Source organism: Silene latifolia, chromosome 9, assembly GCF_048544455.1.
Source record: "Silene latifolia isolate original U9 population chromosome 9, ASM4854445v1, whole genome shotgun sequence".
Lineage (NCBI taxonomy): Eukaryota > Viridiplantae > Streptophyta > Magnoliopsida > Caryophyllales > Caryophyllaceae > Silene > Silene latifolia.
In genome coordinates this window covers 44,061,996-44,085,569 of record NC_133534.1, presented here as the reverse complement: position 1 = coordinate 44,085,569, position 23,574 = coordinate 44,061,996, and the positions used below count along the sequence as shown (strand labels likewise).

General features: G+C 41.3%; 1 long non-coding RNA gene across 1 annotated transcript; it reads right to left on the bottom strand.

Moving 5' to 3' along the window:
• Nucleotides 1-17,672: 17,672 nt before the first annotated feature.
• LOC141602640 (uncharacterized) lies at nucleotides 17,673-20,021 on the bottom strand. Its single transcript, XR_012524578.1, has 3 exons — nucleotides 19,904-20,021; nucleotides 19,749-19,809; nucleotides 17,673-17,758 (listed from the first exon to the last, which is right to left on the bottom strand). It is a non-coding gene; the product is annotated as an uncharacterized LOC141602640 (long non-coding RNA).
• Nucleotides 20,022-23,574: the final 3,553 nt, after the last annotated feature.

The window sequence follows — 23,574 nt, the reverse complement described above, 5'->3', positions numbered from 1 at the left end:
TTTTCGATTATTGCCTTGATGGGTGACGAAGTGATCGTCACTACTTTGCCATTTAGTGGGATCATGATCTTTTGATGAAGGGTGGATGTTACCGCTTTGGAAGCGTGAATCCACGGCCTTCCCAGAAGTATGTTGAATGAAGCTTCAATGTCCACTATTTGGATGTTAACCTTTCGTTCGATTGGCCCTGTGGCTATGGTTAGGTTAACAAGTCCTACCACGTTTCGTCGTGTACCGTCATACGCACACACACCTTGATTTGTAGGGGTCCAATCTGACTCTTTCATATCTAGCTTGTATGCCGTTTTGAGGGGTATGACGTTGACCGCGGAGCCATCATCCACCAAGGTCATTGGCACATTCTTCTTTAGACAAATGACAGTAATGTATAGAGCAAGGTTGTGATTAGCGCCAAAAGGTGGCAAATCTTCGTCCGAGAAATTAATAGGATTACTTAGCTTCGGTGATTCTTGGAAGACCAAGTTGACTACATCTTCAGGAGTGGAGTTATGTGCTACATTTAGCTTGGCCAAAGCTTGCAGTAAAGCTTGGCGATGTGGGAATGAGCTTGCTACTAATTGCCAGACTGAAAGATCAGCCTTTGTCTTCTGTAATTGCTTGAGCAAATGATCAGTGGAGTCATCTTCGTTGTCATTTGGTGTGATAACGTTGGTTGGACCATTTTGAGTAGTGCTTTGATATGGACGACCCGAACGAGTTAGGTGGTCCACATCTTGGTCTTCACCATTTTGGACTATTTCTTTGACTAGGGAGTTTTCAATGAGATACTCGTCCTCGTCATCGTCGGCCCAAACTCCATTGATTGCAGTTAGTTCCCTCATTCTCATGATATCGTCTTCTAGTCGTATGATCTGGTCGATTAGTTTATCAACCACGGTGACTACTTCTTGCATAGTAGCATTTTGAGAGAAGATTAGTGGCACATGTTCTTCGGGTGTTGCGTTGGGATCGCGTAAAGTTATCACCACATTTTCTAATTCCCAAACTTGTCTATCCACACTCCTTACCCATGTGATGAAGTCGGAAATGGTAGGGGAGATGGTATAGTAGAGCCCTTCATTCTCGATTGCATGAATTTCGTTTTCGATTGGAGAAATGAGGTGTGAGCAATCTAAGGTAGATTCATCACTTGTGATCACTAGAAATCCAAGAGGATTCTGAGTGTTGTTGGGCTTACCTCCTGGTGGTATTGGGAGTCGACCATCTTCAATCATGTCTTGAAGCACGTTTTTCAACTTGTAGCATTTTTCTGTGTCGTGCCCCTTGCCCCTATGGTACTCGCAGTACGAATTCTCGTCCCAGAACTTGGACTTCCTTTCGGGTTCGTTAGGAGGTCCAATGGGTTGGAGTTTACCTTGCTTCATTAATCTTTTTAGAGCGTTGGAGTAAGTGTCCCCAAGGTTTGTGAATTTTCTTAGTGGGGTACTTTTCTTGGATGGCTCGAGAAGGTTAACTTCATCGGTCTTGCTAGTAGAGCCGTATGAACGACTTGTGGACCCTTGATATCCTCGACCTACCGTTTTGGACAAGAGTCCTTTACGGATGTCATCTTCAAACCTTGTCCCTAGTACGGTCAAGTCCTTGAAAGTTTTGATGTTTTGGTATCTCAAATGATTGGCATAGATGGGTTTGAGATTATCCACAAACTTCTCCACAAGAGTAGCTTCATCCGGGCGTTCAACTAGTTGAGTGCTAGTCTTTCTCCACCTACTTAGGAAGTCGGTGAATCATTCTTTGTCATTTTGGGTAAGAACCTCTAGAATACGCATGTTGACTTGGATCTTGGCATTATCCGCATATTGTTTAGAGAACTCGATTGCGGCGTCTTCCCAAGTAGCGACCTTCTTGTGATCTAAAGAGTAGAACCATTGCCTCGGGATGGTGTCAAGAGATGAAGGAAAGATCCTTAAGAACATCTCGGGTTTGATGCCTTTGATAGACATGTAATCCTTGAAGGCACGGATGTGGTTCAAAGGGTTCTCGTGCCCCTTGAACTTAGGGATATCCGTCATATTAAAGTTAGTTGGCAATTTTGAATTGACGGCCTCATACTTGCGATTGTTCTCCCTATAAATTTCATCCCCCTTAAGGTACATCAATTGCTCCTCTAAGTATTGGAGTCTTTTCTCAGCTGCAGTCATCCCCATGGGAGGATTTTCATCCTTGGATTCATTGTCAGAGTCACGTAGTACTTCACTTTCATGAGGAGGCAACCTTCCCTCTACGGCATAGATACGGCCCTCAATGAGCTCAAGGCGGTCATAGACTTGGTCTTGGGTAACTTGCATTTGGGCTAACGCGACTAGGAATCGATCATTACCATCTTGAAGTTGGTGGAGGTTTGTTTCATCACTTGATCCGGGCATCTTGAAAACTGGTTAAGAGATCGGCGACGAATCAAAACACGATCGACCATTCTAACACACTTGCTAAAAGAAAGAAAAGTTTTGACTCGTGAAGTGGGTGTGTGCCACTTGTGTTGAGTGAGCTTTGAAGAAAGACAAGGTTTTTGAAAATGTGTGTCCTAGTCAACTATAGTGTAGTTGTAGGAGTGGACTCGAAGTGAGGTTTTGAAATGGACTTGTGGCCCGAATTTTGACACGACAAACGGACAGAGTTTTGACCGGATTTTGCGCTAATTGGAAGCCTATTTCGAAATTTTTGTTTGAAAATGGGTTTTGATTTTTGAAAAAAATCGTCATGGTTTTGTTTAGAAGTGGTGATCACGTAAGGTATACACATTTATACAAGCATTATAACGGGATGCTGAGTGCATTTAAAAGGGTTTTGGTTTAAAAGGTGGGTTGCCATACCGAACCATCAAACCCGAAGTCTGTGGAGAGGCTCGTACCAAACAAGAGTAAGGCCGATTCCTAGTCCATTTCCTCAAGTAGTGAAGGCCCTTGATACAAACAAGAGTAAACATCATGGTATGGATGACGTCAATCGCTATCCATCCTTAGGCCCAAATAAGAATTAGGACCGTTTAGACGGGACGATTGGTCGAATGGGTTGGGTTGGGCCTAGGAAGGTCGAATAAAACGATCTAGGAAGACCGAGTTATGAAAACCGACAATTGTCTTGTACAAACTATTCCCTAACCTTGTTCAAGTTTCACCCTTGGCTACATGTAAGTGTATTATCCCCAGCGGAGTCGCCAAACTGTGGACAGCGGGCCGCCCACGGGGGCGCTTGGAAGGAAAAGAGAAACAAGCGTTTGCATTTTTCTATGGAGTCGCCACCAATTTTTATGGGAAATTGGAACCGTTCGAATAACTCATGTCATGTCAAGACACAAAGTAGAGACATGAACACTAAGCAATCGTTACCCTTAGCATTCTATGTCTAGAATGACTCTCGTGGATGCCAATGAACACGGGTGTTCACTGATATCTGGAGTAAGAGGTGAGGGTACGTATTAGGAAGCTCTTTTGATCGAACACCTAATCCCGCCCGCCTCGATAGCGGCCTCTACTAATGATTAGGGACATCATCTATACTTGATATATCGTCGGTTATATGCATGCAATGCAACATCCAAGTTTTAATCCTAACATGTGAAGGTTAGGCTAAGTCGGTAGACACGTAATTTAATCATGCAATTGGGTCGAAGTTGGATTTAATGCTCATTTACATGTGAAAACATTCAAGCAATAAAAGATACACAATAATTATAAATTACAATAATGAAAATTACATTAATTACATTGGAATAGGCGATTTATGTCGAAAATACCTTTAAAACGGACGATTTGAGAAAAAGAAGTAAAAGAAAGAATCAAATAAATTAACGAACAGGAATTAGCGTGATATTACGGTTAATAGTTAGTTAATATATAAACTAATTAAATTAGGTCAAGGCAGAAACGGAGTTCAGGGACAGAACTCAGCCAGGAACAGGCGCAGCAGAGCTGCGTCCTTTGGAATAGGCGCAGCAGACGCTGCGTCTGTTCCTTGGCTCGGTTCTGGCTGTGAAGCCGTAATTGCAAGCCGTTAATGTTAATTGGGGATTTAATGACCAATTGGTATTATTTATTCGGATGGAAGCGATTAATGGGTTATTTACATGCGAATGGGTCATGAAAACAGTAAAACATGAATAAGACGGATTTGAACGAATTAACATTGGATGGATTAATGATAAAAGTGAGAAATATTAATGAGTGAACAAATTAAATCAATTAATTAAGTAGGTTAGATACGACGGATTAGTGACGAATATGACAAAAGACAGACGAAGACTATATCAAAGACGAATTCCAGAAACCCAATATTGATGAATTGAATCTCTACAACCCGGATTGAATTTAATGACGAAAACCCGCAAATATTGATTACTTGGGATTTAAGTCGATTTATGATGATTAAAACATATTAAAGATGATGAATAAAATATACATATGCTATCATGACGGAGAATTAACAAACAAACAAAACGAATAAAGGAATTTGGGACGAATAACAGAGGACGAACGAAGAAGAAAGGAAGCGAGAATCTGCGCGGCCCTCACGAAGAGGTGCAGCAGGAACTGCGCTCCTTCGAAGAGGCGCAGCAGTTGCTGCGTCCTTTCTCGACGGTTATCTACTGGAAATCCGTAAAAAGGGGTTTTAAAGCATGGTTTTAGAAATCTGTTTTAATGATATTTTCGACATAAATCTTACATTGATGATACAAAAAGTAAATACAATAAATAAAAGAGAGATTATACACCCTCAGACTTACATGTTGACGAAACGAGAAGGACTAAGATATCGATTAGTGATGCTCGACGCGAATGCAAAGAAAGTGCCCTCGTAAGAGGAAAACGATTAAGTTAATTAAGTTGATTGATGTGTAGTTGGTCAAATTGGTCGGTCATGCAAACGGGGAGGCTGGTACTCAGAAGGATCCGAGCTTACGTGGTCAAAAGTTCAAGCACGTAGACGCCGAAAAGTAAGAACAAAGTCTAGAATGCAAAGGGAGAAGAGAAGGGCGGACACTCGCGTGAGAAATATGAGGAGCGAAGGCTCCTATTTATACTAATCACATGGAGGAATTAGGGTTTCAGAGACTCTTTGGAAGTGAATCTCGGAAAGATATGAAAAAGATACGATAAATACGCAGAAAAGGGCCTGGGAAGAGGCGCAGCAGCCACTGCGTCTCTTGGAAGAGGCGCAGCACCTGCTGCGTCTGTTCCCAAGGGGTTTCCTCCTGCGGAAGAAAGATTTCTGTGTTTGAGTTATGGTAGGACGGAAATAATTCGGTTTTCCTTAATATCTTATGTGAATATTACGGGAAATTGTTTACTAAAAGATAAAATTTATGAAATATGGAATAGAAATATCCGGAACATTCCAGAACATTCTGACTCGGGATTTAACGGTTATCAGAAAATAGAGACGATTTTAAGCCTGGACTCCGAATGTACTCTAATTACTGTCAAAACGACCGTATCGGCACGTAGATGACAACTAAGAGGTAGACATTAATATTTGAGCAATCACTTGACGATGATCTTACGAATTGTCACAAATCGTTCCGCGTACCAAACATGCGGCCCAATCATCACCGGGTGGTTTGCGGGAGGTGCAGAAATGAGGTATCTACAATAATCTACTCGATCGAGTAGAATAGTTACTCGTTCGAGTAACTCTCTTTTCAGCATCTTTGGATCGAGTAGAAAACTACTCGATCGACCAACTGGGACCATAAAAACCACTCGATCGAGTGGTAAAACTACTCGATCGAGTCTTCTGTCTTCAATTCAGCTCAAGTCCGTGCTCGACTGCCTCGTAATCCATGCCTTCACACATTCCAATGCAGTATCGCACTCTGGAAAATTCCGTCTCCTCTAAATGCATGCAAAAAGGACAGAAAAGGGCACGATTCCACTACTTTTGCGTTCATTTCTACAAAACGGACAAAACAAACCAAAGTAGCCAATTCGGGGCATAATACTATATAAACAGTACAAAAATGCATAGAAATATGTGCTGAAATAGGCTAAAAAGACTATATAATATGCACGTATCAAATGTCCCCAAACCGAACCTTTACTCATCCTCGAGTAAACTAAAATGCAACTAATGGAACGGAAATGATAACTCAGAGCTAGCTTAACTTGTCTACTTGAACCAATTTAATGCAACAAATACTAACAGTTAAAGCTAAGTAGTCAATACGCAAACGAGTTATTAGCTGTTCAGAAATATAGCCGACCTATCGACCTTGCAAGACCAACAAAATCGGACTCTCTCGTGGTCACTCTTCTCTCATGAAGCAAAGGGTGAATGTTATATGTAAAAGAGAGAAGAAAAGACAGTCATTCACCTAACCGCGACCTACATAGCATGCATGCAACAAAAATGAAAGACAATTCAAGTACTAATGCACACACTCCAACCAATAATGTCCGTCACAGCCGAGGGCTTACAAATAATATGGGAATAGTGAGGTTTAGGTGAGAAAAGGCAAAACAAGTTATGGTAATGTGGAGGTAAAAGCGTCAAGCTAGTTCCTAACAGGACCATTTTAAACCATCCGAATCTCAACTGACTGAAAAACTAGGTACAAGTGCCCTTCATTTGGCACACAACTGACTAAACTCATACACAATCTCCTCAAAAATATAGAATAAGAATGGAGGAGTCAGACGGTCACAAACTTTCCTTTTTTAAACATCGTCTGAATAAATCACAACAAACAAATCAAACTTATTTTTTTCAACTTTTTCTTTCTTTGTTTTTCTCACGTGATCAGCTTTTCTTTTCTTTTTTTTCATTTTTCATTTTTTTTTCTTTCTTTCTTCTTTCACGTTTTCCTTTTTTTTCAATTCTTTTTTTTTCTTTTCTTTCCTTAATTTTCACCAACTCCATACAAAAGATACGGGCCAAACTGCAGATGGAAAATTATACCACAAAAGACATACTAAAACTAGCTTGACTAGGCAGGCTTAATTTTGGATGTAGCTAATGGGTCAAAAAGGCAAGTTTTGGCTAAAGTGGAGCTAAATGGGTGAAAAATATAAGAAAAAGGGAAAATTGGAAGCACATCCCTGCATGTGACACCAACCACAAACCCGAATATGTGCATTTGACAAGAAATTGAATGTCATAAAAGTGCAAAAATGATGAACATGCTATGCAAGGAGTACTACTCTCAATTCCTAATGAACCGGTCATGAATATCACCAGTTAAGGGCTCTAAAACTCAGAATTTATGGAGTAGTTTGCCAATTTATCAGATCAAGTCTAAACAGTCAGCTATATTTGAACAGAAACTCGTAGACTATGCGTATGACAAAGCTAATAACTATCAACAGAAGTGCAAGGCTCAAGTAAAATGACAAGTTATCGTGCAGTTTCATCACGGAAATCTACCGTTCCGACTCAACCTATATGCAAAAATAAACGTGAATATTTTTGGATTTTAGAAATTTTCTAATTTTTTTGATTTTTGATTTTTTTAATGAAATAAATAAACAATGCAAGCTGAAATAAATAAACGTGAATGCAAAACAAATGCAAATGCAGACTCAAAAGGATGCAATACCCTCCCCAAACCAAAACGGACAACGCCCTCGTTGTCCTCCAGCATACACCAGCAGATATATACAGGGGAACGGGAATATACAACCAATAAAGAATAAAAACAATGAAATAAAAGGAGACAAAAATAAAAGAGTAAGAAATACATACAAATCACGAACTTCCCCAAACCAGCCAGAAAACTGGGGAAGTGAGTAGACCAGTAGCTACTCATCAGCCTCCTCGTCACGGATGTCCTCCACCCTGAACTCCGGATCCTCCTCCTCCTCTCTCCTCCTCATCTGCTCAGCTCGAGCTCTCTCCGCAGCCACCGCAAGGTCCCCGTCCTCGTCCTCCTCAGCAGACTCCGGGTATCCCTCAACTGGGTACCGGTAGAAGGAAGGGTGTGGCCAACCCTCTGGGATCGGACGGTGTCGTCTCAAGTGGTACTCGTACAGAGGGTGCAAGGTAAGAGCTAAGTCCCTCTCCATACGAGCCTGTCGCTCTGCAATCTCAAGCAACAAACCGTCACGGCGCCCTTGGTCCATGACCGCGGACGCCACAAAGGGTGGAGGTAGTACGAAAGTGGCCGGAAAAACCGGTTGTGCCTGTGTCTAGTCGGTGGGTGGTGCAGGAGTAGGAGTGGGAGCAGGGGTCGGGATGGGAGTAGCCGTGGAAGGCTGGGTACTCCCTGAAGGTGTGGACCCCTCTCCAGTCTCAACTTTACGCCGCTTCTTGGCGGCGGGTATAGTGGGAGGTGGTCGGAGTGAAAGGTGGAAAGCAGGTGGAGGTGGCAGTCAGGCGCCCCTAGCGACAGTAGGCAAAGGGGCTAGATGGGGGAGAGTGTCACAGGGTAAGTCTACAGATAAGGAACCGTCTATCTTCCATGTCTGGTAGTCTAGGGTCAGCCAATGCTGAGAAAGCATGGCATCCAGACTCAGAAACCTCTCTCCCTCGAGGTACTGCAAGTCACGAGGCTAGACGGGGAAGAAGGAACGGGCAAGAATGGTGGCTATGCCACCGCAGGCAATACATCCCGTCTCCTTCACCCACAGGCACAAAAACTTGGGCGGTCAAGTAGGCAATGTTGAGGGTAAAAGGACCCTCACAGTCAACGTTCAGGTAACCGCCCAGGATGGAGAGCTCGGTGTTTGTGATGTTGTTCGGCTCCTTTCGGCCGAAGATGGTGCTCCCCATCAACCTGAGAGAGTAACGGGCAGGGGGAAGGTGGACCTGGGCGAGCTTTCGCTCAGGAAAGGTGGTCTGAGCCAAGGTCCTCCAAAGCTGACGGATAACCCTCCTAGGGGCGGTAGTGTCGCCCGTAGAGGAAAGGCCAAGTCTGCGACCAAACTCCTCCAAAGTCATCGGAAAGGTCCGGTTGAACAACCAAAAAGACACTGAAGAACTAGCGGGGTCAGCATCGTGTGCCCCGGCGGTGAAGGTGAAGGAGCTGAGGAACTCAAGACTCAGCTCCAGAAAGGTACGGCCGCTCATAGTAATGATGCCAGTCATCCCCGTGCCCCGTAGAAACTCACAAACCGACTCGTAAATGCCGAGTCTCTCAAGCGCCGGTTTATCTAAAAACCGGGAAGGTACAAACTCACAGCCTAGGAGGTGATAAAACCTCTTACGATGAACAGCATTAATAAAGATTACCTGTGGATAGTCGGGGTGAGAGTCGAGGGAGGTGTCCCATCGGACCGTAACCGTCCCAGAAGGAGAAGCAGCTGAAGTGGAGGGAGCGGCAGAAGTAGAGGTGGCAGGAGCTGGTGTAGAACGGTAACGTCCATGACCCCGGCTCCGGCCTCTAGAACTCATAGTAGAAGCCCGTGCAGGGACGTTGTGAGAAACTAGGGTCGCACTAAAGGCAGCTGCAACTGCAGGCGAGTCCGCCACAGGTGTGAAAACAGCGACTGTAGTAGAGGATGTGGCTGCTGTGGCCACCACTGACGAAGAAAGGCTAGCAGCAGTGCTAGTAGTGGTGGTGGCCGTAACGGAAGTGGCAGCCGAAACAGAGCTAGCAGCAGAGCTAGCTAGGGTAAAAACGGTACCGGCAGCTGAAACTAAAAACACGGGTGCTGCGGTACTAACTGAAGTGGAGGCGGTGGTAACAGCAAGGACCACCGTCTCAGTCAAGGATGGACTAGAAGTCGAACTAGTGGAGGGTAGTGAGCTAGAATCCATCCTGTATGCAAAGGGCAGAGGGTTTTATAAGAAAAAGAGCGGCTAACAGCAAGAAAACCAGCATGTGACAGCCTGACAGTCCCCAAACAGTCGAAAAATTCGACTACAGCCCTAAAAATTCCCAAATTTCCTCAAGATTTTTGAATAACAACATGTAAGCATCGATAGGTGCGGGATAGCATTCAACAACAGCAGCATTTAAGCAACAAACGAAGTTAACTAAGCATTTGACAGAAGCAAAGACCAATTTTCAGTCGAAAATTTCGACTGTAAGAACCCTTAGACGCAAACTTCATGTGAAATTCGAATTAAACATGCAACAAACAATGAGGAATGGGGATTGATCATCAAGTAAGGCAATGAAAGGCAATCAATGACAGTATAAGTCGAAAAACTCGACTAAACCAACAATTTCGAAACCCTATCCTAATTTACCTCATAAAAATGCAAAATTAATTAAATTGAAATGCAATGAGGTGAAGGGATCACTTACTTGATGCTAGAAATCCTACAAATTGCAGTTAATCTTCAAATAACAAGCAAAAATGGCGATTTTTTTGATCGAAAACCGCAAACCCTAAACCCGCTAATAAACCGTGTAAAAAGGTACAAATCAAGGGGAAAACAAAGGGCTTTGAACGATTAATTAGCAAGCAACAAGATGTAGGTGACGGATTTGGTATAAGGGCAAGAAATATGAGGGATTTGGGGGTTTATTTTTCGCAAAAAGGGAAGAGGAGTCGAAAATTAGGGAGAAAATGAAATAGAAATCTAAAAGTAAAGAGTTAAAGGAGAAACTCCCTGTGACTCTTGCGTTTTCACTCGAGCGAGTGGTTTGAAACTTCTCGATCGAGGACTTTGATAATTCATCTACTCGATCGAGTAGAATATTACTCGATCGAGAACTCCTCATTAGTGCTTTACTCGATCGACTGAACATGAATCACTCGATCATCCACATTTCACTCGATCGAGTACAAAAAGTACTCGATCGAGCTCTTTTACTCGTGTAATCTCTTTAATTCGTCTTTCTTCCTTTGAACTTGCGTAAAAATTCCCAAACCTGCATAAAAACACGTGCAACAATATCCCAAAATACCAAATACGCAAAGTAACAGTCTATAATCTTAAATCTACGCTAAAAAATTGTCTAAAATCTAATTGTCTTAATTAAAAGCAATAAAAGAAATTCAACGGAAAATTCAAAAATTGTTTATACAAGTTGGTACACGGGGCATTTCCCCGCTCACTTTCCAAAGGAATTCAGTATCCCCACGGAGGGCTCCTGACTGGAGGACATCACCTCAGCAACATTGATCGTCCTCTTCAGCTTCCATGAGCTTGAACTTGAATCATTCGGAGGAGAATAGTTTACATCCACATATGCTCGAACTTTTCTCACCCTCGCTCCTTTCTCACCGGCTGTAACACTGTCACTCCCAACTTGACTGACATTAATTGCACATTGTCCTTTGACAGCTCCTTCATTGCTTTCATCTGTACCTACAACAAGGAAAACAGACGAACTTTCCTCCTTTTTGCTCTCTATCTGAGGCGGAGGGGTAATAATAGCAGCGCAATACTCCAAATTTTCATTTGGAGTGTCAATAATGGGGTCAATAGAAGAGAGGACATTGCAAGGCTGAGCTTGCATGAGAGCCCTCCGGAACTTGGACTGATGGAATATCAGCTCCTCGTCCCCAACCTGAAAAGTCAACGTTTTACCCCCGACGTCTATTACTGCACGGGCAGTAAACAAAAATGGTCTCCCTAAAATAATAGGAGTATGTGCATCTTCGGGGATGTCTAAAACGACGAAGTCAACAGGAATAAAGAACCTCCCGATCTTCACAGGTACGTCTTCTATTACACCTAATGGCCGTGATATACTACGGTCGGCCATCTGGACAGTCATGTTGGTGCAATTAAACTTTGTCAAACCAAGTCTCTTGGCCAGAGACAACGGTAAGACACTCACGCTAGCGCCTAGATCGCATAACGCGTTATCAATCAAATGGGTACCGATATGACACGGAATCGAAAAACTGCTCGGGTCTGACTGTTTGGGAGGTAACTTATTCTGAACTAGGGCTGACCCCACCTCAGTCAAGGCTACCGTCTCATTATCACTAATATGCCTCTTACGCGATAAACTTCTTTCATGAATTTAAGGTAAGAGGGTACCTGTGTCAGCAGTTCGGCGAATGGTACAGTGACCTGCAAGCTTCTCAAGATCTCGGCAAATTTGCCAAATTGCTGATTAGCTTTAGTATTCGGTAGACACCTCGGGAAGGGAACCGTGATGGGTATCTCGAGTCCCTTGTTTCTCTCTTCCAATGTGTCAGCAGGATCAAGCTCTGTATCCTTTGGACGCTTCTTTCCTCTCGAACGAGGTCTTTCAGGCAATTTCTCACTTAATCGAGCACTAGCAGGCTCTCGATCAAGCTATCCGTCATCCATACTACTCGATCGACCAAAATTCCCATTCGATCGAGTAGTTTCTTCAATAGTATCACTCGATCGAGTAGAAAAATCACTCGATCGAGCAGTTGGCTTTTCTTGTTCACTCAATCGAGTGGAATTTCTACTCGATCGAGTACTTTCGTCATCAAATCTGCTCGATCGACCTCCAGAAATTAGTCGATCGAGCACTTTCTTAGCCGTCAGCTCACTTCCTTCGACGGAACACTGTTCATCAACTATTATTTCCTTCCTCGGGTATGATTTCAACACTTCCGGTCCCTCATATGAACGATCGCTTCTCAAATTAATTAAATTTACCGTCTTATGTGTATTTTTGTCGGTTTGTGACGGTAAATGACCCGGTTTTCTTGTAGATTGGTTCGCGGCTAATTGGGCAACTTGAGTTTCAAGGGCTTTGATGGATGAATCTTTCTGTTGATCACTCAATTGCCACTGCTTTGTGAAAGACTGCAGCATAGTCTTTAACTCACCAATCTCACTCACCCCTCCAGAAGATGATGCTCCGTGATTGGGAGGAGGGAAAGAAGGAGGCTTCTGAAAGCCTTGTTGATTCTTATGTGGAGGAACATACGACTGCTGCTGGTGCGGAGGAGGGGTAGGATTGAGCACATTTTGACTAGTCCACCTCAAATTGGGATGGACTGCCCCTTGGTTGTTGTAATAGGAACCCCCTCCTTGCCTATATTGTTGAAAGGCAAGGACTTGTTCCTTCTCCATGAGACAGCCAACAGCAGTGTGGCCATCATTGCTCCCACACCTCTCACATGTGACGGTCTCCCCTCTAGTAAGCACATGGACCGTCTGAGGCTCCCCAGCAGAGTGTAACTCCAACTTGTCAAATCTAGCATTCATGGCTTCCAGCTAAGCCACAACCTGCTTATCAACTGCATGAACTATTCTAATACCATCCCTCGGGTTTCCATACTCAGCACTGTGATTCGCCATCTCTTCAATAAGGGCCCATCCCTTATCATCATCTGTATTTTCCTGGAATCTCCCATTAGATGCCGCATCAAGTATGGCTCTGTGGTCATCATACAGCACATTGTAGAACTGATTAGATATAAACCATGGGTCAAAACCATGGTGAGGAATATACCTCACCAATTTCTTGAATCTGGACCATGCCTCGTATAAAGTCTCATCGGGAGCCTGCCTGAAACTGGTAATCTTGGCCCTCAGCTGATTGATGCGCTGTGGAGGGAAATATCTCTTGTAAAAGGCAAGAGCAAGAGACTCCCAATCTGTAACCCCTACAGCTCTGCGGTCCAATTCACTCAGTCACTCCCTGGCTGAATCGGCCAAAGAGAAAGGAAACAAAACTTCCTTAATCTTGTCTTGAGTTACCCCCTTAGTGGCGGGGATAGTAGAACAGTAGTCTGTAAAGACCTCCATGTGCATCCTCGGGTCTTCACCTGCCACACCTCTATACAGATTTCTCTCCACCAGATTGATGTAGGAAGGATGGATGTCGAATGTATTCCCATCCTCAGTATGGAGATTGAAACCCTTTGGAATTGAGGATGCTTTAGGTACCGAATGACTGAAAAGTTTTGGCATCTTTACTTGTTGATCGGGAAAAATAGGAATGTCTTCTGCGAAAAGAGAATGATGTAGCTCTGGCTCGAAAGTACTCAAGTCTTCCTTTCGTGATTTTCTCTGCAGACGGAGTCTATGCCTGAATAGTCTCTCTCGGCTCAAATCACCAAACTAACTCAAACCCGTCGTCGACACAGGCATAAACAACACTGAAAGAAAATGAATCAGAACTGCCTCAATGAATAAAAATTCCCTGAGACGGATAAAATAAACGAAACAAAGACAGATAGGGCAATTGCCTCCCCGGCAATGGCGCCAAAATTTGATACGTCTGTCGTGTACCTATCAAAAATAAACTAACTAAACTAACTATATAGCTAGGGAAGTCAGGTCGATCTCCTCAGGGAGGCAAGATATCTGTAAAAGTCCGTCTATTTGGTCACAAATGGGGGGGTTGTTTGAATTGTTTTCAAATCTAAAGGCTTAAAGGAAGAGAAGTGTAGATACCCGTATCCGTCGATATTGGAATTTATAGAGAACCCGACAAACACCCGATGATGATAGGACACATGTATTCTTTAGTTGTCATTGTCATTATTTGGGTTCGTTTTACGATGTAGAATGAGCGTTGTCGACGGAGTATTTTATTAATTTAAATGATATTTAAATTAAAGTTTTTTTAAGGTGAATTCATTTTACTTTATTTTGAATTTATTTTCTCAAGTTTATTTTATTGAAAATAAAATAAATATTTGATTTGAAAAATCATTTTATGAGTGTATTTGATTTGAAAAATCATTTATTTTAATGTGTTAATTTGATTTGAAAAATCGAATTTGAAAATCGAAAACTCGTTTCAAACACGCGTTTTGGAGCTCGATTATAGCTCGGTTTTTGGGCCCGTTTTCTTTACGAGTTGGCATGAATCTCGAGTACACTAACCAACCTAGGCCTCTACCCATCCAACCCCAGTTCGAACCCCCATACCCACATCCCAAATCTCGTTCCAAACATCCCCCAACACAGCCCAATTCCTTCCTTTACCCGTGTTTGTATAGCCCATCGAAAGCCCTTCTAAACCGACTCAAACTTGGTCCAAACCCGCAACCCATCACCACCAACCCGTGCTCCACATTACCCACAATAACCCAGAACCTAGAACACCACAAAACCCATCCAATTCCCGTCCCAAACACCCAATAAACAGCCCGCAAATAACAAACAGCCCCCCTCTGTTTTGCGTGCTCAAACCCGAGTCCAAAACCCGCTCCAAACACCACTTAAACCCGTGCCCATTAACCCTACACCATACCCTAGTATCCTACTCATATTACCTTAGCTTAACCACCAAGCAAACCCACCCATACAAACCCTAAAAACCCCACGAATAGCTGATGGACAGCAGCTATGCAAAACAGGCCCGACTGCTTGTTGCCCTACTTCTACCCTTCGAAACTCCTTATAAATACCCCCCCCCCCCCCTTCACCATACATTCATTCCTATAAGTTCTCCATACATAATACTGTCACTCACAAGCATTAAACTCCAGAAACAAACCCTAATTGCCTCTCAAAACCCTCGACAAAACCGAGACATCCAAACTGAAACAGTTTGTGTCTCTCTCGAAATACAATTCGTTTCCCCTTCAAATCTCCATTAAAATTCGAGTTTCTTGTTCCTAATTAACCACATAACATCCATCTACATCTTAGACAAAGATTAACGAGCCAAATTGACCTTGAGAGTACATGAATCCCCTCGAAAAACAGAGTGTCATACACTCTGTTTTCGCGGCTTTTCCTGTCTGTCCAGTTCTGTTTGTGCTCGTTTTTCGTACTCAATAACTCAGAACGAGCGTGGTTTGTTTTAAGATCTTTGTTCTACTCAATTTCTAGTTTTCAAAACATCTTTTAAATCTAATTTTCACCGTGAAACGAGTGAGAAATTGCAGTTTGAAAGTCGCTGTCCAGATTTGCAAAAAAACGTGTTATTGCTTTGTTCCTTCGTCGACGACGGCCTCTCGATATAAAATCTACGATCGATTACGACCTAAGACGGTGTCAACGATACATGTAGGTTGAGGGTGCATCAAATCCTCCTCTTCTCCCTTTTATTTCGTTTTTTTATGTTTGTTTTTTTATTGTTTCGTTTTATTTTGTTTATCGTCTGTTATCGTTAACTATGAAACTAGTTTAGTCCGAGTATGAGTTAAAGTACCACCACGAACACCCGCGTTGACTTGAGATGGGAAAGAAATCCACTACATCAGTCGGTCGTATCCCCCGTCTCATTTACATATCCTCGTGTTCAAGGTAGGGCATTAATAAAACGAATTCTAACTTCGTTCCTCGCTTTTGACCCCTTGCCTGTTTCGTTCAAATCGACCTACCCTAGGACTCTTCGCATGTTAGTTCGACCTCTGATTGTTAACATATGACTCATTTAGACGACATTAGATCAATTTAATAACCTAACTAGACACGTTAGGTGGCTTCGACAGAAGCATTAAAATCGATCAACAATTCTATAACCTAATTGAATCCATCTCTCTTTTCACTCAATTTCTCGCTAGGATAGGAGTGCGTGATTAGCACCTTCATATTTACACTCGATGAGTAAGCGTTAATCTTGTAATATTGTGACCTAGTTAGACCCTTTAGGCCGTGTAGAATACACATTCGCGTGACATCTTCTCAATCGATCAACGTCGTTTCTAACCGGTTTTCTAACTCGTTTCCTAACTCGTTTCGCAATCATTTGATCTAACTAATGAATCTAACCTAGGAACTAGGGTGGACGTGGCTTGGCCGTGTGCTTGGCCGTGCCTTTTTGTCATTCTTGCTTCATCTTTATATCGTTTATTCATCGTTGTTTTGGATTTTGTAATTACCTTTTGCTTATCGAGTCGTCTCTTGTAATTCACTTGTAATTAGTTTTCTTTTGGGTCGAGTCAATCGATTTATAAAAACCTTAGTCTTATTTGGTTAGATAGTTGTGCTCCAATTCATGTAAAAGCGTAGTAAATCGCATGTCGTTTAAAGCAACATGGCCCGATTTATGCTAATGCATGCTTTGGTGTGTGACCCAATGTCTAATTCGATAAGATTAAGCGAAGGCACACATTACAAAGGAGTGACCCAAGGCCGTGAGTCATGTAGACAGTGGGCCACCCCTTTGTGCACGTTTTCCTAAGCCGAATGGCCATGTGTTGTGTATGGTGTCGTATATAGCAATTGTATTTAGATCGAGTTGTATCTTTAATTTCTTGTTGTGTCGGCATGAAATGCCTGGGTTGTAATAGGATAGATCCCAACGGCTCCCCCATTCCCCCTAAGCCTTGTTTTCGCATCTTTTATTTCAAATCAACCAACATGCTAAAACAACTTTGACAAAGTTAGTATTCATGCATTAAACGACATAGAAATTATTGTCACATGTTAGGGTTTTAAAACGATGTTTGCATATCATATATCGTAGTAGCTACGACCTTGTTTGAAATCCGATACTTGACTTAGTAGAGGCCGTTATTTACGGGCGGGGTTAGGTGTCCTTATGGGCTTCCTAACACGTACCCTCACCCCTTACTCAAGATCTATGGTTTGTGGATCCGTCTAAATACCATTGGATTACGAGAGTCATTCAAATCGAGTGATATAGGGTACAAGTATTTATCTTTAATCACTCGTAGTCGATTGGCTTTATGCTTTTCGATGAAAGGTGTAAAGTTGACTTGAACTGTGACACCCCGCGATAACGCGGAAATATAACTAATAAATTAAAGCGGAATTTTGTGAGATTTTAAAAACTTTTAAGTTACTAGTTAAAGATTAAAACGCGGGTGCCGAAAACTAAATGAAACAAATACTAAAATAGACAAATATAGGTTATTACAACCCAAGTCTAGAAAGCGGGGAAAAGATATCCCACGAATAAACAAATAAAAGGTTTCTAAATTAGAAACTAAGATCCAAGGGTTTAGTTCTCGCTAGCCCACACGTCTTCCCCACGTAAGCATCTTCAAACCTGTCATTCATGTAAACATGAACGCCACAGTCAGTGGGGAGTAACTCAAGGTTCTCCCAGCCACAATATGTCGAAATGCAGGTAACAAACAACATTTAATCAACCATGTTAATCATGCAACATATACGACCAATAAAGAATAAGGAGATATGATGAACAATCATGGTGAAACAGGTATAATACTTTCTTAATAGAATAGGCAAGATATATGAGGATGAATGTACAATCAAGGAATAGAATCACCAAGACAACCCACTCATGTGGACACGACTCAACAAGTGTAAGACATATACTTAGTATGAACTCAAACAAGACACCCCCCCTAGACTCCAACCTCTTGGTAGGACGACGATCATAATACGGTCCTAGTCTAAACCTGGCCAGACTCTCGGGATGGACGACACCCGATTCGACAAACGATACCAAATCGTATCCAAGACTCGAAATGTGGTACACCTAACCGTGCCCGACAGTCGAGTAACCTCAAGCGGAACCTTGTCACCTAACCGTGACCCCCGGTCCGAAGAGGCGGAAGGAAAAATAGCCCAACTCGGAAACAATGGCACCTAACCGTGACCCAATGTCCGAGGGCAAATAAATGAGGAATGTTAAGTAGTCACACAATGTAAAATGTCACACCTGAGTCACAAATAACCCATTAACAATAAATGTCTCATACTTGTCTTATGCAAATAAATATTTCATTTTATAATTTATCATGCCGGTTAAATAAAACATAATGAGTGACAATGAATAAGTTACGTTATGTGAAATTACGGAATAAAATGTGAACAGCGTATGTGACTCATTCATGAGCCCACTAAACAACTATGAGGTTGGCCCGACACATAAAGCATGTCAAGCCCAACAATGGAAACATGTGAGATCTAGCAAACTAATCATATAAGGCCCAAATAAACAAACATGACAAGCCCAATTATAAAATCATGACAAGCCCTATTAGAATGCCACACTACACCTATATGGCCCAAAAACATATAATATAGAACAAGCCCGATTTGACACATTACTAAGTAATGAGACGAGTACATGAGCACATTTGAGACGGTAATTTAGATAATTAAATAATGGGGTTCTAGAATTATAAAACATGAAATGGGGATATATAAATGAACAATGCTTTAACGGGTTGCATTTTATAAAACACAAGACGGAAATTTAATTAATTCAAACCTACCAAATTGCGCCATAAACAACTCGAAATACAACCTAAAGACGTCATTTGAGCAACCAAGATTCCGACCCCATACAAACCCGGTTATTACCCAAAGCGGCCACCACTCAGACCACCAACTACCGCCCTCACAATTACTCCCCCACGGCTAACACCCAGCCTATGAAACAGTCCACATACTCGCCCTTAAAGCAACCCAAACAACCACCCAACAAATCACCCAAAACCAGCAGCTACACCCGCCTGTACAATCCCAACATCCACCAAACACACCACCGAAGCCGACCCTAAAGCAACCCACAAACCAGGTTACCCAACACCCGACCAAATCAAAACCCGCACCCCCATGAACAGCCTGTAACACGGCTTCAAAACAGAGCCCAAACAGGTCGCATCATGTCTAACATGACCGCCCTTCACACCCGTCCCAAAACAGGGGAGACATGCCAATTTACACAGCTTAAAGTCCGGTCCTAGAAGTCCGTGCCCGACCCGACTCAAGACTGCCCACAACCACCATAGACCATCCCAACACCGAGTATAAAAACAGTCCAATTCCCACTCGAAAACCGTCTTGCACGGCTCCAAAAACGCAACTCAAACAGACTATATCAACTCACTTTGAGACGACTTTTCAGGCGAGGTTAAGATGGAAATTATGCACAACTAATTCATAAATAACCACAACTACACATTAACAACAATTAAAGAATAAAACTTTACGAAAAAGGAGTGTAAAAACCGAGTTGAAAGGGAGGAATATCGACTCATTGTCGAGTAACCTATCACCGTTACCTTATCCTCGCGAATTCCAGAGTAAGAACGTCCAAAACACGAGCCTAACCTCAGTCTTCAACTAAAAGGGAAGAAAAACGAGTAGAAAGGGTCACAAAACCGAGGTTATAAAAGATGCCCATTTCGAAAGATTGACAAAATTAAGACTTTCTTACCTAGAAATGAGGAGGAAGAAGAGAGGAAGCCAAAGGTATAAAAATGGTGAAGTTTGGTTGAGAAATGGAGAAGGGATCTATGGTTGAGGATGACGGAAATGGGTAGTTGTGTATGGAGTTGTTGTTCTTTGTTTGTTCTTTGCGTGAAAGAGGAAGAGGACGAATGAAGAAGTAGAGGGAGGTGGGTCACGGTTCTTACACAAACAACAATAATAATATTAGTAATAATAATAATATATAATAATACATATAATAATAATAATAGTAGATATTTTGAATGTGTTGTTGGTTTTTAATTGGTCCAGATTAAAGTAGGTATAACATGAAGTGTGACGGTCTAAAGTTTAGACGGAAATTAAGACGGAGATTAAGATTATTACAGTCATTATTATTATCCGACCAAAAATACGTATACATATATTATTATATAAATTGTGCCTTAAAAATATAATTTAATCGTACGTATTTTTATAAAAATGAGCTTTTATATAATACGTTTATAAAAATCTTGTTTGACATAAAATTAATTAAATTGAACTATTCAAAAATATTTAATAAAGTAATTCAAATGGCTTAATAAATTTTAAATGTCAAAATGGGAAATTCGCGGGTGTTACAATCACCCCACCTTTTTAAAAGTTTCGTCCTCGAAACTTGAAAGTATAAATGAAAGGTTATATAAAACAAAACTGGAACTTTAGAATTGGTAACCAAAACATTTAAAAGGTTACTTATCGTAAGAATTAAAAGTTCTTTCAAAAGTTTCAAATAAAATTTTCGACAGAACCATATCCTTATCAAAGGAACGAAAGTGTTCTCGTTACGTATTCAAGAACCTCACATTCCAAATCAAAGATAAGGTAAAAAGGCAAATCATTTGTATAAATCAAAATCTCAAAACTCTTTCAAAAACATTAATGAAGAGTTTTCAAAAGTATAAGTCTCATTCATGGAACGAAATTGTTCTTGTCGTGCACACAAGAACGCCAACTTTCCAAGTCAAAGACAAATTTAAAACAAAAATCATTCGCCGACAAGCGTAGAACAAGTTATCAAACGTCTCCAATAACGAGTTCTAACATCCGATCAACGTTAAAATCAAAAGAGAATGGCAATCCACTCAAATTTTCCTTTGCAAAAGTCCAAATAGAAATGAAGATTTCACTTATAAACTCAAAAAGGAATCAAGTTCCTGGAACATAACATTACACTTTGACAAAGAAATCATAAATAGGTCAAAGTTAATAGAAATTGGATAAAATTTAAAGAAATCTCGGGTTCAGCAATTAAAATCATGTTAAAGAAGTCTATATTCCAAGAACAAATAGGAAACTAAACCAAATTTTCATTTTCAATCCTTTTAAAATGGGTAAGGTTTTGTAAAAGTAACATAAACTTTTAACAAAGGATCAAAACTGGCAGCTTGAAATGTTTAGAAATTGGACAAAAGAAAAGTAACTTAGATATCATAGATACAAGGTACGCTAAGAGGGTTCAAATTTAACTAACAAAAGAGCTATGATGAATTTCATAGGGGTAAGAATTGAAGTCAAACTTTACAAGGTTGCTAAAGATAGAGTTTTTATAGGTCATAGCATCAAATTTACAGGAGGAGCATGATGAAGCGAGGAGAGGAGGTATGAAAGGTAACGCTTATGTCAAAGAAGAAAGGGAATTTAGACAACAAGGAAACGCTAGGTACTCAAACCTCAAATAACAACATCATCCTACACGGTCCCGAAAACTTCCTAGTATTAAAACTTAAAATCACAACACTCCCAAGAATTTCCTCAAATCACTCATGTTACTTCATCTTAAGCTATTCCTGGAGACCAAGTACTCTACTATAAGTGTAATCTCATCACTCCAAACCCTCAAACACCTACAAACGACTTCCATAGGGTCAGGATCAAAACTACTAAAAGAGTTACACTCATAACCAACTATCGACCACTAGGAGTTCTCACTATGGTAAAATCCTTAATCAAAGATCATAATCCCAAGTTCTTTATACCTTTCTAACACTCCAACCAAAATCTTATCCACACCCGAATATACAATCACACTGGTCGCATTCCCCAAATTATAAAGACCACCAACCAAAAGGTAAAAAGGTTTGTCACGCAACTTTCCCTAATCAACTTAACTCAAGTTCCACTAATCCAACTTTGACGAAATCAAGGCTACCCAGGAATCCTCAAAGAGCATCTCACTCACTCTACAACGTAGCCAACAATGCCATCACTACACTAGGGAAACAAAGAGTAACAACCAGGTTCGGAAATGATAGGAAATTTCAAAAGGGATATATGAACATGTCAAGATGTGAGACTAAAAGAGTCGAATCATAAAGATAACTAGTTAACAACGAGTAAGAGATATTAGAATCAGGGAGGTATTCAAGGCAAGAAAGAGACAAGTAAACTTTTATACTTAAGAATTAAATCCAACCAAGGTATGAACGAAAGGGAGGAAAACGATTAATGGCACGAAAGAGGATTTTAAGGCTTAAACCAAAAGCTTTCTAAGACTTAAGGTTCTCTCTAACGAGGTCACGCCTATTAGGATATTGTACCATCATGACAAAATGACCAAATCCCAAAACAAGGGTCAAGGTAAAATAAACGCTCGCTTAAGGGTTGATAAATTGGTTAGATACCTCTTCCACCTATCTCATCACATATTAGGATTTCCCTAAAGCAAATCTACCACTCAAGTATAAAAGCATCTCTTTATCTCAAGCACTCGACACAACCTCAATGTTTTAAAAACCAAAGAATGAATTAACGAATACTTCTCAACGAAATTCTTAAGGAGCAACCAACATCAAATCACATCACCAATCTATACGGGACCATTAACATCTAAAAATGGGTTTTCTTCCAAATTCACATTCTAAATTTATCTCGTGTTTACTCCTAAGGTGACGACACTCAACCTACTAAGCTTTCAAATCCCATACATAAACAACAAAGCCAAGTCCTATAACTTTAATCACATAGGCAACTCATTCCTAACACAAGGAGTCCACCAATCAATTCTACTTACTTTATCAAGGAACTAGGTATAGGAATCACCAAGTATGCCTCATCATACTACCTAAGTCTTTCTAACATCGCGACCTCTCAAAACCAAGGTTAAGGGTCAAACACAAACAAACTCCACAAAAGCCAAATTATTCAACCAAGGCTAATATCCCACAAAAGAAAGAGAACTATCAAAAGGTGTTAAGGGAGGATAAGCAAGGGACAAAGCACAAGTTAGGAGGGTACAAGAGTAGTTTCCCAAGGAATAAGAAGAGAGAGTTTAGAAGAAGGATAAGCACCAAGAGATAAAGAATAAGGCAAGGTACACAAGGAATAAGAAACATCTTCGAGGAAGTCGAAGCATTCTTCAAAGTTGAACAAACCTTCAATTTCCGGCAATAGGCACTAAATCTTGATCTTCATGTAGGTAAGCTCACGGTAATTGATCCAAAGGCACAACAATTATCAGAAGACAATCAACAAACATGTTAGAACCTAACAAAGAGCAAACACACTACAGACTACCACCTTAGGTCCTTAAGTCTACCCATCTCTCATTCATTATTCAAGGTCAAGTTCAGTTTAAATTTGGGGCACACGTGTGTGCGTCGGGAGCAACATATGCTCTGATACCAACTGTGACAC